This window comes from Trichoplusia ni, unplaced genomic scaffold (genome assembly GCF_003590095.1).
Source record: "Trichoplusia ni isolate ovarian cell line Hi5 unplaced genomic scaffold, tn1 tig00003622, whole genome shotgun sequence".
Taxonomy (NCBI): domain Eukaryota; kingdom Metazoa; phylum Arthropoda; class Insecta; order Lepidoptera; family Noctuidae; genus Trichoplusia; species Trichoplusia ni.
The window spans coordinates 148-23,253 of record NW_020800429.1 but is presented as its reverse complement, the minus strand read 5'-3'; the positions used below and the strand labels follow the sequence as shown (position 1 = coordinate 23,253).

General features: G+C 37.3%; 3 long non-coding RNA genes across 7 annotated transcripts; all 3 read right to left on the bottom strand.

The window, feature by feature from the left end:
- Positions 1 to 2,440: 2,440 nt before the first annotated feature.
- On the bottom strand, positions 2,441 to 5,484 carry LOC113507993. Of its 3 annotated transcripts, none has more exons than XR_003401965.1 (6): positions 4,528 to 5,484; positions 4,175 to 4,363; positions 3,663 to 3,770; positions 3,453 to 3,563; positions 3,145 to 3,202; positions 2,441 to 2,665 (listed from the first exon to the last, which is right to left on the bottom strand). It is a non-coding gene; the product is annotated as an uncharacterized LOC113507993 (long non-coding RNA). The 3 variants fall into 3 exon arrangements; XR_003401964.1 differs by having other exon boundaries at positions 4,175 to 4,240; positions 4,528 to 5,476; XR_003401966.1 differs by lacking the exon at positions 3,663 to 3,770 and having other exon boundaries at positions 4,175 to 4,240; positions 4,528 to 5,475.
- Positions 5,485 to 9,261: 3,777 nt separating this feature from the next.
- Positions 9,262 to 13,567, bottom strand: LOC113507995. Of its 3 annotated transcripts, none has more exons than XR_003401971.1 (6): positions 11,349 to 13,567; positions 10,996 to 11,184; positions 10,484 to 10,591; positions 10,274 to 10,384; positions 9,966 to 10,023; positions 9,262 to 9,486 (listed from the first exon to the last, which is right to left on the bottom strand). It is a non-coding gene; the product is annotated as an uncharacterized LOC113507995 (long non-coding RNA). The 3 variants fall into 3 exon arrangements; XR_003401970.1 differs by having other exon boundaries at positions 10,996 to 11,061; positions 11,349 to 13,561; XR_003401972.1 differs by lacking the exon at positions 10,484 to 10,591 and having other exon boundaries at positions 10,996 to 11,061; positions 11,349 to 12,799.
- Positions 13,568 to 16,092: 2,525 nt separating this feature from the next.
- LOC113507996 lies at positions 16,093 to 17,213 on the bottom strand. The gene is made up of 3 exons (XR_003401973.1): positions 17,105 to 17,213; positions 16,797 to 16,854; positions 16,093 to 16,317 (listed from the first exon to the last, which is right to left on the bottom strand). It is a non-coding gene; the product is annotated as an uncharacterized LOC113507996 (long non-coding RNA).
- Positions 17,214 to 23,106: the final 5,893 nt, after the last annotated feature.

Here is a 23,106-nt window from a genome sequence, read left to right as displayed (position 1 = left end):
TGTATTTTGTAAATCCACTTTATTTTTATCGATTCTTGAAAATATTTTTTTTACGGAATTTAGCGCCATCTACGAAAGCGTTGCTGTACCTACTCACTAGAGGTTTAGAGCGCGACTAGACGCCACGTCAACACTGTCGTTTACGATGGAAGGAGTTGTTTATCATAGAAGCGTGCCTTTGTCACAGATGGCGCTATTCGCAGTTAAAATAATAAAATGCGAGTCAGACTCGACCATGACGGGTTCCGTAGCAGAAATTAATTTAACCCTCAAAGAAATACGGAGCTTCGATCGATGCTTTACTTATTTAGTACTTTTTAAATTAACTTATTGATAAGTAAACATTAATAATGGAAGGTAAGTGGCAGTTTGCGGTTTATAATGTATTAGTAAAGATCTACTTGCTAGAGCTCGTTCACACCTATTTTCGGTGCAATTAATGACGGATAAATATGTTCGGGACCCATCCTCAAATTAATGTTTCTCACCCACTATCAAATTTATGACCGTGACAATATTGCTTAACCTCGATCTTAATGTGTATGTGTTCTAGATGTTCCACTTCTTGATTATTTTATTTTTTGTAATACTGGCATTAGTAATACTTCACCTATGAATTTCGCAACTGCCTGCGTGACACGGTTCTCGAGATACCGGACGGACCGTTGTGGTGTCTGACGGACGGACAAACAGATAGCGGAGACTCAGTAATACTTTGGCTTACTTTGTATCACTCGGGAACGGAATACTGAAAATAAATATTCAAAGGGTGTTTCATTACAACATGACTTTTGGATATCCTTTGGGCTCGAACGGTAGAGGCCAGAAACTTATAGTTACACATAAAACTAGGCTTGGTTATTTATGCAGTGTCAAGTTGACTCGCCTAACATTCGTGGATCTCACAAATGCTTGTCCTGCGCGGGGATCGAACCGCACGTTGGACAAGTCGCGCACTTTGAGTTTTGGCGTGGTGACCACAACCACTCGTTTATCCGTGCAGTACCGCTTTGAAATATGTGCACAGAGGATTTTCGGTATTTTCATTTTAAGGAAGCCGGGTTAAGGGGGATAGTTTCTGCTTTATTTTATTCCGGTATTCCTACGGAAAGGCGAACCACCGCGCTCTCTAAACTAAAGTCCACGCGGAGTCGCGGCTGCTAGTTACAAATAATAACTGAACAAGTGCGAGTCGGACTCGCCCACCGCGGGTTCCGTGCTTAAGATAGTGTGCACATGAAACTTATTTATACGAAATTACATTTGAAAATGTTTTAATTTAAAAAACGGAGCTCATATTTCTAGACAGGTACCTCCTTACTTTTCTGCGATAAGAGACATACAAATAAGTGACGAACAATAAAATGACATTATAAGGGTTTCCTTTGGAGATTCGGAGCTCTGAACGGAGAATTGAACATCGGACACATTGTATGTATCGTCGTGCTCTCTGTACCAATATGGTAGTTTTGAGAAGAAAAGCTAGCCAAGTGCGAGTCGGTCTGTTTTACCGAGGGATCCGCACAGATCAGTCGCTATGATATATAAGTATATCAAAAAAAAAAAACAAGATTAGATTCCCTAGGGAGTGTCAAAAACTTTTAGAGAGAAAATAGCTGTATCTTTTAATTGCGTTGGCGTAAATGTTTAATTTTTTCACAGATTTAAGAGATTCTAGGCCTGAGTATCCGGTATAAATTTCAGCTTGATACCTGCACGCGTTTCTGAGAAAAAAGGACTTGACAGACAGACAAACGGAAAAACGACAAACTGATGCTATAAGGGTCCCGCTACATGCCTTTCGAGGTAAGGAACCTTAAAAACTACGGGAAGTCGTTTTTTTACCATTTTTTTATAAAATTTCTTCTTTTGATCATAGCTCCGAATCTATCCGGTCTATAAGCGAGAAAAAAAATCCTGAGCATCTCTGATAGGTGTATTTTGTAAATCCACTTTATTTTCATCGATTTTTGAAAATATTTTTTTACTGAATTTAGCGCCATCTATGAAGGTGTTGCTGTACTAAATCGCTAGAAGCGTAGAGCGCGACTAGACGCCACGTTAACACTAACGTTTGCGACGGAAGGAGTTGTTTATCGTAGTAGCGTGCCTTTGTCACAGATGGCGCTATTCGCAGTTAAAATAATAAAATTCCCCCAAGTGCGAGTCAGTCTCGGCCATTCCGTAGCCGAAGTTCATATAAAATTTAATCCATGATCCTTAGCACTGCGGATAGTTTTCACCTATCACATAATTCTGTTCTCCAAATGTCTCAAGTACCTAATTTAATCGATGTTTTACTAATAGTTTATGTTTTGTACTGTCCCATCACAAACAATACTTGTCAAGAGAAGCAAGTCTCGCAACTCGCAAGACCACGATCGTAGTCTTAGAATTCTTCTTATAAATATGCACGCGTTAGAGGATGGAAAGTGTAGTAGCGTAGTTCAACTTTTTAATTATCTCAGAATAGGTACTTGGTTTAGAAAGGAAAGCCTTGCAAACCGTTTTTTCATGTAGCTTTGTTCTTCATAATAGTAATAACATCTTGCATATTTAAGATGTTTTGACTTGGCGTCTAATTTTCTCATTCAATACTTTACTTGTTTCTCTGGGCACCACATACTTCCTGGATCTTATTAAATAAAGATGGCGGATGAGGCAGCTGGAAATTAAATATTCTAACTATAATAAAACATAATACATTTATTTCAGTACCTATATTTAGATTAGAAATTCAGTAAGTTAAAAATTTAACTTTAAACACTCTTAAATGGATCGTTTCGTTATTAAATACGTATACGCATGAAAATACACAAGATAACAAATTCTTTTAAGTACCTAAACAATGGAATATAGAATATAACATTAAGAAACTTTTATATGTGAGGTCCACCAAACCTGGGCACTGTCTATTTGACTGCCATGGCATCTGCGTCCCTAAGATCAGAGAGTCAATTGTGTTAGGAAAAATTTAAGTGTAGGATCTTTAGCACTCGATGGCCAAAAAAAGATTCAAACCGTCTTACAAAGGAGCAGAACCAAACGCGGGTGAATGATAATGACGCTATCTAGTCTCTTACAAAGCAATACTTATAGCACAGATGTAAAAGTATTACGACATAGTAGAAACATTATACTTACCAATAATTCATATTTATTTGGCATTGTTTTCACAGAAGTAATCGGTTTCGGGTTCAGTCTGCGAAAGCCAATAAAAAAGAATATTTCACAACTTTCATAGAGTGCCATCTAGTCTCAGACTAAGCAGAGCTTGTATCATGAGTACTAGACAACTGATAATCATACTTAGATTTTTCTAAATACCTACAGAATACAGATGAATTATACCCAGACAGAACAAATGATTGTGTTCATCACACAAACATTTAAGGTAAGACATATTTGTCGGTTGTAACAACACTTACTGGAATGACAAATCAACATCTTACCTCTTTATAAACTCATCCAGGTGTTTCACTCGTAAGCTTAGTTGAGTTATCATGCCTGTTATTCTTGGACAATTTTCATTTCAGGCCGAGATGCCATGAGGATTTTTTATGCTGAAAACGGGACATTATGAACAGGAATTAAAATAATCTTATGGAACATCATAAAGTAGAAGGGAAATAAAATCCATAAATAATTAGTTAACTCTTTACCTTAATACAAGGTGGACAATGGTACTGCATCATCATGCAGCCTCAAGTTTAATGAATAAGCACACAGTATTATATTCAGTACCAATGACATCAAGCCACTTCTGTAGCCTGTGTGAATATAAAACATGCAAAATTATATCATGTTTGATGCAGTCAATTAAACTAACCACATATTAACCTAAAGAACAATTTACTACATGATGAATGGATAATGTTACTTTTGTATCTTTTTCAGAATAAAAACTTCAGCAGGCCATTCTTTTTATATTTGATACTTTACTCTACTGTACCCAACAAAAATATTATTATTAAGTATATTATTACTAGCCTGGAATGTCCTACTGCTGGGCAAAGTCCTCCCCGCTCTTCTCCCACTTGTTTCTCTCATCTCTGTCTAGATCTGCCTCGCTGACGTCTGTATTGTGTCACCACGGACCACTCGGTGGTAATTGTTGTCCACTGGTTAGTAGGAATACAATAAACGTTACCAGCCCAATTCCACTTCAACGTACCAACGCTTTTCGAGTAACAACCAAATAGTTTGGTTGTGGAGCAGATCATGGTATCTCTTCTTTTGTCTGTAAGTTCAATATTAGGTAAAAATAAATATTTACTTGCATTCGTAAACGGTAGCATATTATTGTGGCATCATACGCTATCTACTGCAAAGCAATTCACTATTTTAAATTGTCATCTGCAATCTGCATAGTAAACAAATCATATTATAAAATTTAGCAAAAAAGGTTAAAAGAAGAAATAATTTGTACGTACTGTTAGGAAGTTATATAACAATAATAAATTAAGCATTCCTTAGCAAAAACAATAAATGTTATACAAAAGTTTGACTTAAAATACGGCTACTAACCTATGAATTGTTAAAACAGATTTATTGGTAGTTTTCCTTGCACCGCACGGTGTTATAACACCACAAATAAAAATATAATTTGGAGCGTTTTTACATTTTTTAAAGTCGTTCTTAAACAATAACAAAACAAGCCAATATGTAATGTTATTAAATGTTGATACTCCGTAAAGCGATATGCGTGACAGTTCTCATACTCCTTGCTACGCAATTTTCTCACAAGAAAACAATAGGGGAACCAAACGAAACTAATTATTTTCTCCTGACCAAAAGACTAATTAAATAATTAATAACAGAACAGATATTATTTATGTTATTAACTGTTATGTATTAAAAAAATGTCAATTTTAACAAAGATGAAATTATGTCATACCAATGTCAGATGCATGGAACGGAACTTTTGTCAATAGAGATTGACACTGTTGCATCGAAATCAAATCGATGAGTCGGAACGTCCATCTTGTGATCGTATTGCAAATCGCAATCGTCAAACGTCAGAACGACGTGAATCTGCCTTGTATGCGGTTTGTGTTTGTTTTCAGTTTTTAAGTTTTTGTTGATTGTGAATTTTGTTATTGTTTTGTTAAGTTTTTCGTTTTCGTTAAGCCCGTTGTTTGTTGTTATTATTTCGTTTTCGCATCTTCCAATGTCCAAAAACCACAAAAGTGACTTTAGGTATCATTATCATCATCTTTGGGATCTTCTCCTTCCATAACTTTCGATCTGACGTCATCTCACAAGAAGCACTCTTTGCAGCCATACCGTCTTTCACACAATCCATCCATCGTTTCCTTGGTCGTCCTCTTCCGATATATCCATCCACATACATACTCAACACCTTCCTCACCACGTCATGACTCTCATTCCGGAACCGGTGCCACTTTCAAACTTCCCCTTACATACTCATTTCCTACTCTATCTGCTCTCGTAACACCACACATTCGTCTTAACTATTTGTCGCCCACACTCCGATTTATACAGGAAAGCAGGTAGCAGTCCATGGTCTTATAGATATTCCCCTTAAATTTAAATTTAAGGGGAATGTGGGGGCCTCAAGTGGTTCCCGTTACCTGCCGCCATTTCATCCATCCTATGTTAATTCGATGCTTGACCGCCCGATCTATTTCACCATCGCTTTGAATGAGTGAACCGAGATACCGGAATTCTGAGCAGACTGGAAGGTGCACGCCATCAAGCGTTATAGCTTCGGGACTGGAGAGACCGCCGAAATCGCAGAACGATTTTCAAGCCAACACTCTCCAGTTTCCGCTGCCACACCTCAAGTCTGCTCTGGACCTCGGGTCCATCATTCACAACCAGAAAAATGTCATTGGTAAACAGCATGCACCAGGGTGCCTCTTCCTGTATGTCTGTATGCCGTAATGTAGGGCCATCCATAATCAGCAGGAAGAGGTAAGGACTATCATCATGTATTTACAAATTACTCTTTTCTTGGCAATTTAATCCACAAATCTAAAATCGATAAATCTTATTTCATTACCTTTACTAACTTATTCGATGTTTTTAAAGAATCGATTAATTTTCGTTAGGCAACTTCACTACGATTGTCAACTATTAACTGTCTGTCAGTTGACAGATTTGACAGCTAACTATGAAAGGAGAACGAACGTCGTCCGGGAATTTCGTACCGCTAATAAACGTTCGTGTAGCGGATATTATTAATTATACCTTCTAATTGGTAGTTAATATGGTAAACAAGCCCATTTATAATTAAGAGATTTTTAAAAGCTCGGACGAAAACGTTATACCTATCGTCTTTGTTTTTAAGGGTTCGGTTCCAAATGAGAATAGGATCTAAGATATAATATGTATAATGTACTCTCTGTGGAATCTTTGCGCCGTATTGTGACGTCATAGCTGTCATTAACAGTGCGGTAGGGTGAACAAAATAGGTTATTTTTAATAATATTTATATCCTTTCCTAGGGAGTGTCGAAAACTTTTAGCGATAAAACTCCTGTATCTTTTTATTGCGTTGTCTTAGAAGTTTAAATTTTTAACAGCTTTAAGGGACTGCAGGCCCGAGTATCCGGTATAAATTTCAGCTGGTTAGCTCCACGCGTTTCTGAGAAAAAGGGACTTGACAGGCGAACAGATGGAAAGACAATAAACTGATGCTATAAGGGTCCCGCTATATGTTCTTAGAGGTACGGAACCTTAAAAACTACGGGAAGTTAGTTTTTTTTCCATTTTTTATGAAATTTCTTCTTTTGTTCATAACTCCGAATCTATCCGGTCTATAAGCGAGAAAAAAAATCCTGAGCATCTCTGATAGGTGTATTTTGTAAATCCACTTTATTTTTATCGATTCTTGAAAATATTTTTTTTACGGAATTTAGCGCCATCTACGAAAGCGTTGCTGTACTTACTCACTAGAGGTTTAGAGCGCGACTAGACGCCACGTAAACACTGTCGTTTACGATGGAAGGAGTTGTTTATCATAGAAGCGTGCCTTTGTCACAGATGGCGCTATTCGCAGTTAAAATAATAAAATGCGAGTCAGACTCGACCATGACGGGTTCCGTAGCAGAAATTAATTTAACCCTCAAAGAAATACGGAGCTTCGATCGATGCTTTACTTATTTAGTACTTTTTAAATTAACTTATTGATAAGTAAACATTAATAATGGAAGGTAAGTGGCAGTTTGCGGTTTATAATGTATTAGTAAAGATCTACTTGCTAGAGCTCGTTCACACCTATTTTCGGTGCAATTAATGACGGATAAATATGTTCGGGACCCATCCTCAAATTAATGTTTCTCACCCACTATCAAATTTATGACCGTGACAATATTGCTTAACCTCGATCTTAATGTGTATGTGTTCTAGATGTTCCACTTCTTGATTATTTTATTTTTTGTAATACTGGCATTAGTAATACTTCACCTATGAATTTCGCAACTGCCTGCGTGACACGGTTCTCGAGATACCGGACGGACCGTTGTGGTGTCTGACGGACGGACAAACAGATAGCGGAGACTCAGTAATACTTTGGCTTACTTTGTATCACTCGGGAACGGAATACTGAAAATAAATATTCAAAGGGTGTTTCATTACAACATGACTTTTGGATATCCTTTGGGCTCGAACGGTAGAGGCCAGAAACTTATAGTTACACATAAAACTAGGCTTGGTTATTTATGCAGTGTCAAGTTGACTCGCCTAACATTCGTGGATCTCACAAATGCTTGTCCTGCGCGGGGATCGAACCGCACGTTGGACAAGTCGCGCACTTTGAGTTTTGGCGTGGTGACCACAACCACTCGTTTATCCGTGCAGTACCGCTTTGAAATATGTGCACAGAGGATTTTCGGTATTTTCATTTTAAGGAAGCCGGGTTAAGGGGGATAGTTTCTGCTTTATTTTATTCCGGTATTCCTACGGAAAGGGGAACCACCGCGCTCTCTAAACTAAAGTCCACGCGGAGTCGCGGCTGCTAGTTACAAATAATAACTGAACAAGTGCGAGTCGGACTCGCCCACCGCGGGTTCCGTGCTTAAGATAGTGTGCACATGAAACTTATTTATACGAAATTACATTTGAAAATGTTTTAATTTAAAAAACGGAGCTCATATTTCTAGACAGGTACCTCCTTACTTTTCTGCGATAAGAGACATACAAATAAGTGACGAACAATAAAATGACATTATAAGGGTTTCCTTTGGAGATTCGGAGCTCTGAACGGAGAATTGAACATCGGACACATTGTATGTATCGTCGTGCTCTCTGTACCAATATGGTAGTTTTGAGAAGAAAAGCTAGCCAAGTGCGAGTCGGTCTGTTTTACCGAGGGATCCGCACAGATCAGTCGCTATGATATATAAGTATATCAAAAAAAAAAATCAAGATTAGATTCCCTAGGGAGTGTCAAAAACTTTTAGAGAGAAAATAGCTGTATCTTTTAATTGCGTTGGCGTAAATGTTTAATTTTTTCACAGATTTAAGAGATTCTAGGCCTGAGTATCCGGTATAAATTTCAGCTTGATACCTGCACGCGTTTCTGAGAAAAAAGGACTTGACAGACAGACAAACGGAAAAACGACAAACTGATGCTATAAGGGTCCCGCTACATGCCTTTCGAGGTAAGGAACCTTAAAAACTACGGGAAGTCCGTTTTTTTACCATTTTTTTATAAAATTTCTTCTTTTGATCATAGCTCCGAATCTATCCGGTCTATAAGCGAGAAAAAAAATCCTGAGCATCTCTGATAGGTGTATTTTGTAAATCCACTTTATTTTCATCGATTTTTGAAAATATTTTTTTACTGAATTTAGCGCCATCTATGAAGGTGTTGCTGTACTAAATCGCTAGAAGCGTAGAGCGCGACTAGACGCCACGTTAACACTAACGTTTGCGACGGAAGGAGTTGTTTATCGTAGTAGCGTGCCTTTGTCACAGATGGCGCTATTCGCAGTTAAAATAATAAAATTCCCCCAAGTGCGAGTCAGTCTCGGCCATTCCGTAGCCGAAGTTCATATAAAATTTAATCCATGATCCTTAGCACTGCGGATAGTTTTCACCTATCACATAATTCTGTTCTCCAAATGTCTCAAGTACCTAATTTAATCGATGTTTTACTAATAGTTTATGTTTTGTACTGTCCCATCACAAACAATACTTGTCAAGAGAAGCAAGTCTCGCAACTCGCAAGACCACGATCGTAGTCTTAGAATTCTTCTTATAAATATGCACGCGTTAGAGGATGGAAAGTGTAGTAGCGTAGTTCAACTTTTTAATTATCTCAGAATAGGTACTTGGTTTAGAAAGGAAAGCCTTGCAAACCGTTTTTTCATGTAGCTTTGTTCTTCATAATAGTAATAACATCTTGCATATTTAAGATGTTTTGACTTGGCGTCTAATTTTCTCATTCAATACTTTACTTGTTTCTCTGGGCACCACATACTTCCTGGATCTTATTAAATAAAGATGGCGGATGAGGCAGCTGGAAATTAAATATTCTAACTATAATAAAACATAATACATTTATTTCAGTACCTATATTTAGATTAGAAATTCAGTAAGTTAAAAATTTAACTTTAAACACTCTTAAATGGATCGTTTCGTTATTAAATACGTATACGCATGAAAATACACAAGATAACAAATTCTTTTAAGTACCTAAACAATGGAATATAGAATATAACATTAAGAAACTTTTATATGTGAGGTCCACCAAACCTGGGCACTGTCTATTTGACTGCCATGGCATCTGCGTCCCTAAGATCAGAGAGTCAATTGTGTTAGGAAAAATTTAAGTGTAGGATCTTTAGCACTCGATGGCCAAAAAAAGATTCAAACCGTCTTACAAAGGAGCAGAACCAAACGCGGGTGAATGATAATGACGCTATCTAGTCTCTTACAAAGCAATACTTATAGCACAGATGTAAAAGTATTACGACATAGTAGAAACATTATACTTACCAATAATTCATATTTATTTGGCATTGTTTTCACAGAAGTAATCGGTTTCGGGTTCAGTCTGCGAAAGCCAATAAAAAAGAATATTTCACAACTTTCATAGAGTGCCATCTAGTCTCAGACTAAGCAGAGCTTGTATCATGAGTACTAGACAACTGATAATCATACTTAGATTTTTCTAAATACCTACAGAATACAGATGAATTATACCCAGACAGAACAAATGATTGTGTTCATCACACAAACATTTAAGGTAAGACATATTTGTCGGTTGTAACAACACTTACTGGAATGACAAATCAACATCTTACCTCTTTATAAACTCATCCAGGTGTTTCACTCGTAAGCTTAGTTGAGTTATCATGCCTGTTATTCTTGGACAATTTTCATTTCAGGCCGAGATGCCATGAGGATTTTTTATGCTGAAAACGGGACATTATGAACAGGAATTAAAATAATCTTATGGAACATCATAAAGTAGAAGGGAAATAAAATCCATAAATAATTAGTTAACTCTTTACCTTAATACAAGGTGGACAATGGTACTGCATCATCATGCAGCCTCAAGTTTAATGAATAAGCACACAGTATTATATTCAGTACCAATGACATCAAGCCACTTCTGTAGCCTGTGTGAATATAAAACATGCAAAATTATATCATGTTTGATGCAGTCAATTAAACTAACCACATATTAACCTAAAGAACAATTTACTACATGATGAATGGATAATGTTACTTTTGTATCTTTTTCAGAATAAAAACTTCAGCAGGCCATTCTTTTTATATTTGATACTTTACTCTACTGTACCCAACAAAAATATTATTATTAAGTATATTATTACTAGCCTGGAATGTCCTACTGCTGGGCAAAGTCCTCCCCGCTCTTCTCCCACTTGTTTCTCTCATCTCTGTCTAGATCTGCCTCGCTGACGTCTGTATTGTGTCACCACGGACCACTCGGTGGTAATTGTTGTCCACTGGTTAGTAGGAATACAATAAACGTTACCAGCCCAATTCCACTTCAACGTACCAACGCTTTTCGAGTAACAACCAAATAGTTTGGTTGTGGAGCAGATCATGGTATCTCTTCTTTTGTCTGTAAGTTCAATATTAGGTAAAAATAAATATTTACTTGCATTCGTAAACGGTAGCATATTATTGTGGCATCATACGCTATCTACTGCAAAGCAATTCACTATTTTAAATTGTCATCTGCAATCTGCATAGTAAACAAATCATATTATAAAATTTAGCAAAAAAGGTTAAAAGAAGAAATAATTTGTACGTACTGTTAGGAAGTTATATAACAATAATAAATTAAGCATTCCTTAGCAAAAACAATAAATGTTATACAAAAGTTTGACTTAAAATACGGCTACTAACCTATGAATTGTTAAAACAGATTTATTGGTAGTTTTCCTTGCACCGCACGGTGTTATAACACCACAAATAAAAATATAATTTGGAGCGTTTTTACATTTTTTAAAGTCGTTCTTAAACAATAACAAAACAAGCCAATATGTAATGTTATTAAATGTTGATACTCCGTAAAGCGATATGCGTGACAGTTCTCATACTCCTTGCTACGCAATTTTCTCACAAGAAAACAATAGGGGAAGCAAACGAAACTAATTATTTTCTCCTGACCAAAAGACTAATTAAATAATTAATAACGGAACAGATATCATTTATGTTATTAACTGTTATGTATTAAAAAAATGTCAATTTTAACAAAGATGAAATTATGTCATACCAATGTCAGATGCATGGAACGGAACTTTTGTCAATAGAGATTGACACTGTTGCATCGAAATCAAATCGATGAGTCGGAACGTCCATCTTGTGATCGTATTGCAAATCGCAATCGTCAAAAGTCAGAACGACGTGAATCTGCCTTGTATGCGGTTTGTGTTTGTTTTCAGTTTTTAAGTTTTTGTTGATTGTGAATTTTGTTATTGTTTTGTTAAGTTTTTCGTTTTCGTTAAGCCCGTTGTTTGTTGTTATTATTTCTTTTTCGCATCTTCCAATGTCCAAAAACCACAAAAGTGACTTTAGGTATCATTATCATCATCTTTGGGATCTTCTCCTTCCATAACTTTCGATCTGACGTCATCTCACAAGAAGCACTCTTTGCAGCCATACCGTCTTTCACACAATCCATCCATCGTTTCCTTGGTCGTCCTCTTCCGATATATCCATCCACATACATACTCAACACCTTCCTCACCACGTCATGACTCTCATTCCGGAACCGGTGCCACTTTCAAACTTCCCCTTACATACTCATTTCCTACTCTATCTGCTCTCGTAACATCACACATTCCTCTTAACTCTTTCATTTATCCCTTTTGTCGCCCACACTCCGATCGATACAGGAAAGCAGGTAGCAGTCCATGGTCTTATAGATATTCCCCTTAAATTTAAATTTAAGAGGAATGTGGGGGCCTCAAGTGGTTCCCGTTACCTGCCGCCATTTCATCCATCCTATGTTAATTCGATGCTTGACCGCCCGATCTATTTCACCATCGCTTTGAATGAGTGAACCGAGATACCGGAAGTCTGAGCAGACTGGAAGGTGCACGCCATCAAGCGTTATAGCTTCGGGACTGGAGAGACCGCCGAAATCGCAGAACGATTTTCAAGCCAACACTCTCCAGTTTCCGCTGCCACACCTCAAGTCTGCTCTGGACCTCGGGTCCATCATTCACAACCAGAAAAATGTCATTGGTAAACAGCATGCACCAGGGTGCCTCTTCCTGTATGTCTGTATGCCGGTAGGGCCATCCATAATCAGCAGGAAGAGGTAAGGACTATCATCATGTATTTACAAATTACTCTTTTCTTGGCAATTTAATCCACAAATCTAAAATCGATAAATCTTATTTCATTACCTTTACTAACTTATTCGATGTTTTTAAAGAATCGATTAATTTTCGTTAGGCAACTTCACTACGATTGTCAACTATTAACTGTCTGTCAGTTGACAGATTTGACAGCTAACTATGAAAGGAGAACGAACGTCGTCCGGGAATTTCGTACCGCTAATAAACGTTCGTGTAGCGGATATTATTAATTATACCTTCTAATTGATAGTTAATATGGTAAACAAGCCCATTTATAATTAAGAGATTTTTAAAAGCTTGGACGAAAACGTTATACCTATCGTCTTTGTTTTTAAGGGTTCGGTTCCAAATGAGAATAGGATCTAAGATATAATATGTATAATGTACTCTCTGTGGAATCTTTGCGCCGTATTGTGACGTCATAGCTGTCATTAACAGTGCGGTAGGGTGAACAAAATAGGTTATTTTTAATAATATTTATATCCTTTCCTAGGGAGTGTCGAAAACTTTTAGCGATAAAACTCCTGTATCTTTTTATTGCGTTGTCTTAGAAGTTTAAATTTTTAACAGCTTTAAGGGACTGCAGGCCCGAGTATCCGGTATAAATTTCAGCTGGTTAGCTCCACGCGTTTCTGAGAAAAAGGGACTTGACAGGCGAACAGATGGAAAGACAATAAACTGATGCTATAAGGGTCCCGCTATATGTTCTTCGAGGTACGGAACCTTGAAAACTACGGGAAGTTAGTTTTTTTTCCATTTGTTATGAAATTTCTTCTTTTGTTCATAACTCCGAATCTATCCGGTCTATAAGCGAGAAAAAAAATCCTGAGCATCTCTGATAGGTGTATTTTGTAAATCCACTTTATTTTTATCGATTCTTGAAAATATTTTTTTTACGGAATTTAGCGCCATCTACGAAAGCGTTGCTGTACTTACTCACTAGAGGTTTAGAGCGCGACTAGACGCCACGTCAACACTGTCGTTTACGATGGAAGGAGTTGTTTATCATAGAAGCGTGCCTTTGTCACAGATGGCGCTATTCGCAGTTAAAATAATAAAATGCGAGTCAGACTCGACCATGACGGGTTCCGTAGCAGAAATTAATTTAACCCTCAAAGAAATACGGAGCTTCGATCGATGCTTTACTTATTTAGTACTTTTTAAATTAACTTATTGATAAGTAAACATTAATAATGGAAGGTAAGTGGCAGTTTGCGGTTTATAATGTATTAGTAAAGATCTACTTGCTAGAGCTCGTTCACACCTATTTTCGGTGCAATTAATGACGGATAAATATGTTCGGGACCCATCCTCAAATTAATGTTTCTCACCCACTATCAAATTTATGACCGTGACAATATTGCTTAACCTCGATCTTAATGTGTATGTGTTCTAGATGTTCCACTTCTTGATTATTTTATTTTTTGTAATACTGGCATTAGTAATACTTCACCTATGAATTTCGCAACTGCCTGCGTGACACGGTTCTCGAGATACCGGACGGACCGTTGTGGTGTCTGACGGACGGACAAACAGATAGCGGAGACTCAGTAATACTTTGGCTTACTTTGTATCACTCGGGAACGGAATACTGAAAATAAATATTCAAAGGGTGTTTCATTACAACATGACTTTTGGATATCCTTTGGGCTCGAACGGTAGAGGCCAGAAACTTATAGTTACACATAAAACTAGGCTTGGTTATTTATGCAGTGTCAAGTTGACTCGCCTAACATTCGTGGATCTCACAAATGCTTGTCCTGCGCGGGGATCGAACCGCACGTTGGACAAGTCGCGCACTTTGAGTTTTGGCGTGGTGACCACAACCACTCGTTTATCCGTGCAGTACCGCTTTGAAATATGTGCACAGAGGATTTTCGGTATTTTCATTTTAAGGAAGCCGGGTTAAGGGGGATAGTTTCTGCTTTATTTTATTCCGGTATTCCTACGGAAAGGGGAACCACCGCGCTCTCTAAACTAAAGTCCACGCGGAGTCGCGGCTGCTAGTTACAAATAATAACTGAACAAGTGCGAGTCGGACTCGCCCACCGCGGGTTCCGTGCTTAAGATAGTGTGCACATGAAACTTATTTATACGAAATTACATTTGAAAATGTTTTAATTTAAAAAACGGAGCTCATATTTCTAGACAGGTACCTCCTTACTTTTCTGCGATAAGAGACATACAAATAAGTGACGAACAATAAAATGACATTATAAGGGTTTCCTTTGGAGATTCGGAGCTCTGAACGGAGAATTGAACATCGGACACATTGTATGTATCGTCGTGCTCTCTGTACCAATATGGTAGTTTTGAGAAGAAAAGCTAGCCAAGTGCGAGTCGGTCTGTTTTACCGAGGGATCCGCACAGATCAGTCGCTATGATATATAAGTATATCAAAAAAAAAAAACAAGATTAGATTCCCTAGGGAGTGTCAAAAACTTTTAGAGAGAAAATAGCTGTATCTTTTAATTGCGTTGGCGTAAATGTTTAATTTTTTCACAGATTTAAGAGATTCTAGGCCTGAGTATCCGGTATAAATTTCAGCTTGATACCTGCACGCGTTTCTGAGAAAAAAGGACTTGACAGACAGACAAACGGAAAAACGACAAACTGATGCTATAAGGGTCCCGCTACATGCCTTTCGAGGTAAGGAACCTTAAAAACTACGGGAAGTCCGTTTTTTTACCATTTTTTTATAAAATTTCTTCTTTTGATCATAGCTCCGAATCTATCCGGTCTATAAGCGAGAAAAAAAATCCTGAGCATCTCTGATAGGTGTATTTTGTAAATCCACTTTATTTTCATCGATTTTTGAAAATATTTTTTTACTGAATTTAGCGCCATCTATGAAGGTGTTGCTGTACTAAATCGCTAGAAGCGTAGAGCGCGACTAGACGCCACGTTAACACTAACGTTTGCGACGGAAGGAGTTGTTTATCGTAGTAGCGTGCCTTTGTCACAGATGGCGCTATTCGCAGTTAAAATAATAAAATTCCCCCAAGTGCGAGTCAGTCTCGGCCATTCCGTAGCCGAAGTTCATATAAAATTTAATCCATGATCCTTAGCACTGCGGATAGTTTTCACCTATCACATAATTCTGTTCTCCAAATGTCTCAAGTACCTAATTTAATCGATGTTTTACTAATAGTTTATGTTTTGTACTGTCCCATCACAAACAATACTTGTCAAGAGAAGCAAGTCTCGCAACTCGCAAGACCACGATCGTAGTCTTAGAATTCTTCTTATAAATATGCACGCGTTAGAGGATGGAAAGTGTAGTAGCGTAGTTCAACTTTTTAATTATCTCAGAATAGGTACTTGGTTTAGAAAGGAAAGCCTTGCAAACCGTTTTTTCATGTAGCTTTGTTCTTCATAATAGTAATAACATCTTGCATATTTAAGATGTTTTGACTTGGCGTCTAATTTTCTCATTCAATACTTTACTTGTTTCTCTGGGCACCACATACTTCCTGGATCTTATTAAATAAAGATGGCGGATGAGGCAGCTGGAAATTAAATATTCTAACTATAATAAAACATAATACATTTATTTCAGTACCTATATTTAGATTAGAAATTCAGTAAGTTAAAAATTTAACTTTAAACACTCTTAAATGGATCGTTTCGTTATTAAATACGTATACGCATGAAAATACACAAGATAACAAATTCTTTTAAGTACCTAAACAATGGAATATAGAATATAACATTAAGAAACTTTTATATGTGAGGTCCACCAAACCTGGGCACTGTCTATTTGACTGCCATGGCATCTGCGTCCCTAAGATCAGAGAGTCAATTGTGTTAGGAAAAATTTAAGTGTAGGATCTTTAGCACTCGATGGCCAAAAAAAGATTCAAACCGTCTTACAAAGGAGCAGAACCAAACGCGGGTGAATGATAATGACGCTATCTAGTCTCTTACAAAGCAATACTTATAGCACAGATGTAAAAGTATTACGACATAGTAGAAACATTATACTTACCAATAATTCATATTTATTTGGCATTGTTTTCACAGAAGTAATCGGTTTCGGGTTCAGTCTGCGAAAGCCAATAAAAAAGAATATTTCACAACTTTCATAGAGTGCCATCTAGTCTCAGACTAAGCAGAGCTTGTATCATGAGTACTAGACAACTGATAATCATACTTAGATTTTTCTAAATACCTACAGAATACAGATGAATTATACCCAGACAGAACAAATGATTGTGTTCATCACACAAACATTTAAGGTAAGACATATTTGTCGGTTGTAACAACACTTACTGGAATGACAAATCAACATCTTACCTCTTTATAAACTCATCCAGGTGTTTCACTCGTAAGCTTAGTTGAGTTATCATGCCTGTTATTCTTGGACAATTTTCATTTCAGGCCGAGATGCCATGAGGATTTTTTATGCCTGGAAAAATCCATAAATAATTAGTTAACTCTTTACCTTAATACAAGGTGGACAATGGTACTGCATCATCATGCAGCCTCAAGTTTAATGAATAAGCACACAGTATTATATTCAGTACCAATGACATCAAGCCACTTCTGTAGCCTGTGTGAATATAAAACATGCAAAATTATATCATGTTTGATGCAGTCAATTAAACTAACCACATATTAACCTAAAGAACAATTTACTACATGATGAATGGATAATGTTACTTTTGTATCTTTTTCAGAATAAAAACTTCAGCAGGCCATTCTTTTTATATTTGATACTTTACTCTACTGTACCCAACAAAAATATTATTATTAAGTATATTATTACTAGCCTGGAATGTCCTACTGCTGGGCAAAGTCCTCCCCGCTCTTCTCCCACTTGTTTCTCTCATCTCTGTCTAGATCTGCCTCGCTGACGTCTGTATTGTGTCACCACGGACCACTCGGTGGTAATTGTTGTCCACTGGTTAGTAGGAATACAATAAACGTTACCAGCCCAATTCCACTTCAACGTACCAACGCTTTTCGAGTAACAACCAAATAGTTTGGTTGTGGAGCAGATCATGGTATCTCTTCTTTTGTCTGTAAGTTCAATATTAGGTAAAAATAAATATTTACTTGCATTCGTAAACGGTAGCATATTATTGTGGCATCATACGCTATCTACTGCAAAGAATTCACTATTTTAAATTGTCATCTGCAATCTGCATAGTAAACAAATCATATTATAAAATTTAGCAAAAAAGGTTAAAAGAAGAAATAATTTGTACGTACTGTTAGGAAGTTATATAACAATAATAAATTAAGCATTCCTTAGCAAAAACAATAAATGTTATACAAAAGTTTGACTTAAAATACGGCTACTAACCTATGAATTGTTAAAACAGATTTATTGGTAGTTTTCCTTGCACCGCACGGTGTTATAACACCACAAATAAAAATATAATTTGGAGCGTTTTTACATTTTTTAAAGTCGTTCTTAAACAATAACAAAACAAGCCAATATGTAATGTTATTAAATGTTGATACTCCGTAAAGCGATATGCGTGACAGTTCTCATACTCCTTGCTACGCAATTTTCTCACAAGAAAACAATAGGGGAAGCAAACGAAACTAATTATTTTCTCCTGACCAAAAGACTAATTAAATAATTAATAACGGAACAGATATCATTTATGTTATTAACTGTTATGTATTAAAAAAATGTCAATTTTAACAAAGATGAAATTATGTCATACCAATGTCAGATGCATGGAACGGAACTTTTGTCAATAGAGATTGACACTGTTGCATCGAAATCAAATCGATGAGTCGGAACGTCCATCTTGTGATCGTATTGCAAATCGCAATCGTCAAAAGTCAGAACGACGTGAATCTGCCTTGTATGCGGTTTGTGTTTGTTTTCAGTTTTTAAGTTTTTGTTGATTGTGAATTTTGTTATTGTTTTGTTAAGTTTTTCGTTTTCGTTAAGCCCGTTGTTTGTTGTTATTATTTCTTTTTCGCATCTTCCAATGTCCAAAAACCACAAAAGTGACTTTAGGTATCATTATCATCATCTTTGGGATCTTCTCCTTCCATAACTTTCGATCTGACGTCATCTCACAAGAAGCACTCTTTGCAGCCATACCGTCTTTCACACAATCCATCCATCGTTTCCTTGGTCGTCCTCTTCCGATATATCCATCCACATACATACTCAACACCTTCCTCACCACGTCATGACTCTCATTCCGGAACCGGTGCCACTTTCAAACTTCCCCTTACATACTCATTTCCTACTCTATCTGCTCTCGTAACATCACACATTCCCTTAACTCTTTCATTTATCCCTTTTGTCGCCCACACTCCGATCGATACAGGAAAGCAGGTAGCAGTCCATGGTCTTATAGATATTCCCCTCAAGTGGTTCCCGTTACCTGCCGCCATTTCATCCATCCTATGTTAATTCGATGCTTGACCGCCCGATCTATTTCACCATCGCTTTGAATGAGTGAACCGAGATACCGGAAGTCTGAGCAGACTGGAAGGTGCACGCCATCAAGCGTTATAGCTTCGGGACTGAATCGCAGAACGATTTTCAAGCCAACACTCTCCAGTTTCCGCTGCCACACCTCAAGTCTGCTCTGGACCTCGGGTCCATCATTCACAACCAGAACAATGTCATTGGTAAACAGCATGCACCAGGGTGCCTCTTCCTGTATGTCTGTATGCCGTACTGTATGCCGTATCCATAATCAGCAGGAAGAGGTAAGGACTATCATCATGTATTTACAAATTACTCTTTTCTTGGCAATTTAATATACAAATCTAAAATCGATAAATCTTATTTCATTACCTTTACTAACTTATTCGATGTTTTTAAAGAATCGATTAATTTTCGTTAGGCAACTTCACTACGATTGTCAACTATTAACTGTCTGTCAGTTGACAGATTTGACAGCTAACTATGAAAGGAGAACGAACGTCGTCCGGGAATTTCGTACCGCTAATAAACGTTCGTGTAGCGGATATTATTAATTATACCTTCTAATTGATAGTTAATATGGTAAACAAGCCCATTTATAATTAAGAGATTTTTAAAAGCTTGGACGAAAACGTTATACCTATCGTCTTTGTTTTTAAGGGTTCGGTTCCAAATGAGAATAGGATCTAAGATATAATATGTATAATGTACTCTCTGTGGAATCTTTGCGCCGTATTGTGACGTCATAGCTGTCATTAACAGTGCGGTAGGGTGAACAAATAGGTTATTTTTAATAATATTTATATCCTTTCCTAGGGAGTGTCGAAAACTTTTAGCGATAAAACTCCTGTATCTTTTTATTGCGTTGTCTTAGAAGTTTAAATTTTTAACAGCTTTAAGGGACTGCAGGCCCGAGTATCCGGTATAAATTTCAGCTGGTTAGCTCCACGCGTTTCTGAGAAAAAGGGACTTGACAGGCGAACAGATGGAAAGACAATAAACTGATGCTATAAGGGTCCCGCTATATGTTCTTCGAGGTACGGAACCTTGAAAACTACGGGAAGTTAGTTTTTTTTCCATTTGTTATGAAATTTCTTCTTTTGTTCATAACTCCGAATCTATCCGGTCTATAAGCGAGAAAAAAAATCCTGAGCATCTCTGATAGGTGTATTTTGTAAATCCACTTTATTTTTATCGATTCTTGAAAATATTTTTTTTACGGAATTTAGCGCCATCTACGAAAGCGTTGCTGTACTTACTCACTAGAGGTTTAGAGCGCGACTAGACGCCACGTCAACACTGTCGTTTACGATGGAAGGAGTTGTTTATCATAGAAGCGTGCCTTTGTCACAGATGGCGCTATTCGCAGTTAAAATAATAAAATGCGAGTCAGACTCGACCATGACGGGTTCCGTAGCAGAAATTAATTTAACCTCAAGAAATACGGAGCTTCGATCGATGCTTTACTTATTTAGTACTTTTTAAATTAACTTATTGATAAGTAAACATTAATAATGGAAGGTAAGTGGCAGTTTGCGGTTTATAATGTATTAGTAAAGATCTACTTGCTAGAGCTCGTTCACACCTATTTTCGGTGCAATTAATGACGGATAAATATGTTCGGGACCCATCCTCAAATTAATGTTTCTCACCCACTATCAAATTTATGACCGTGACAATATTGCTTAACCTCGATCTTAATGTGTATGTGTTCTAGATGTTCCACTTCTTGATTATTTTATTTTTGTAATACTGGCATTAGTAATACTTCACTATGAATTTCGCAACTGCCTGCGTGACACGGTTCTCGAGATACCGGACGGACCGTTGTGGTGTCTGACGGACGGACAAACAGATAGCGGAGACTCAGTAATACTTTGGCTTACTTTGTATCACTCGGGAACGGAATACTGAAAATAAATATTCAAGGGTGTTTCATTACAACATGACTTTTGGATATCCTTTGGGCTCGAACGGTAGAGGCCAGAAACTTATAGTTACACATAAAACTAGGCTTGGTTATTTATGCAGTGTCAAGTTGACTCGCCTAACATTCGTGGATCTCACAAATGCTTGTCCTGCGCGGGGATCGAACCGCACGTTGGACAAGTCGCGCACTTTGAGTTTTGGCGTGGTGACCACAACCACTCGTTTATCCGTGCAGTACCGCTTTGAAATATGTGCACAGAGGATTTTCGGTATTTTCATTTTAAGGAAGCCGGGTTAAGGGGGATAGTTTCTGCTTTATTTTATTCCGGTATTCCTACGGAAAGGGGAACCACCGCGCTCTCTAAACTAAAGTCCACGCGGAGTCGCGGCTGCTAGTTACAAATAATAACTGAACAAGTGCGAGTCGGACTCGCCCACCGCGGGTTCCGTGCTTAAGATAGTGTGCACATGAAACTTATTTATACGAAATTACATTTGAAAATGTTTTTAATTTAAAAAAACGGAGCTCATATTTCTAGACAGGTACCTCCTTACTTTTCTGCGATAAGAGACATACAAATAAGTGACGAACAATAAAATGACATTATAAGGGTTTCCTTTGGAGATTCGGAGCTCTGAACGGAGAATTGAACATCGGACACATTGTATGTATCGTCGTGCTCTCTGTACCAATATGGTAGTTTTGAGAAGAAAAGCTAGCCAAGTGCGAGTCGGTCTGTTTTACCGAGGGATCCGCACAGATCAGTCGCTATGATATATAAGTATATCAAAAAAAAAAACAAGATTAGATTCCCTAGGGAGTGTCAAAAACTTTTAGAGAGAAAATAGCTGTATCTTTTAATTGCGTTGGCGTAAATGTTTAATTTTTTCACAGATTTAAGAGATTCTAGGCCTGAGTATCCGGTATAAATTTCAGCTTGATACCTGCACGCGTTTCTGAGAAAAAAGGACTTGACAGACAGACAAACGGAAAAACGACAAACTGATGCTATAAGGGTCCCGCTACATGCCTTTCGAGGTAAGGAACCTTAAAAACTACGGGAAGTTAGTTTTTTTACCATTTTTTTATAAAATTTCTTCTTTTGATCATAACTCCGAATCTATCCGGTCTATAAGCGAGAAAAAAAAATCCTGAGCATCTCTGATAGGTGTATTTTGTAAATCCACTTTATTTTCATCGATTTTTGAAAATATTTTTTACTGAATTTAGCGCCATCTATGAAGGTGTTGCTGTACTAAATCGCTAGAAGCGTAGAGCGCGACTAGACGCCACGTTAACACTAACGTTTGCGACGGAAGGAGTTGTTTATCGTAGTAGCGTGCCTTTGTCACAGATGGCGCTATTCGCAGTTAAAATAATAAAATTCCCCCAAGTGCGAGTCAGTCTCGGCCATTCCGTAGCCGAAGTTCATATAAAATTTAATCCATGATCCTTAGCACTGCGGATAGTTTTCACCTATCACATAATTCTGTTCTCCAATGTCTCAAGTACCTAATTTAATCGATGTTTTACTAATAGTTTATGTTTTGTACTGTCCATCACAAACAATACTTGTCAAGAGAAGCAAGTCTCGCAACTCGCAAGACCACGATCGTAGTCTTAGAATTCTTCTTATAAATATGCACGCGTTAGAGGATGGAAAGTGTAGTAGCGTAGTTCAACTTTTTAATTATCTCAGAATAGGTACTTGGTTTAGAAAGGAAAGCCTTGCAAACCGTTTTTTCATGTAGCTTTGTTCTTCATAATAGTAATAACATCTTGCATATTTAAGATGTTTTGACTTGGCGTCTAATTTTCTCATTCAATACTTTACTTGTTTCTCTGGGCACCACATACTTCCTGGATCTTATTAAATAAAGATGGCGGATGAGGCAGCTGGAAATTAAATATTCTAACTATAATAAAACATAATACATTTATTTCAGTACCTATATTTAGATTAGA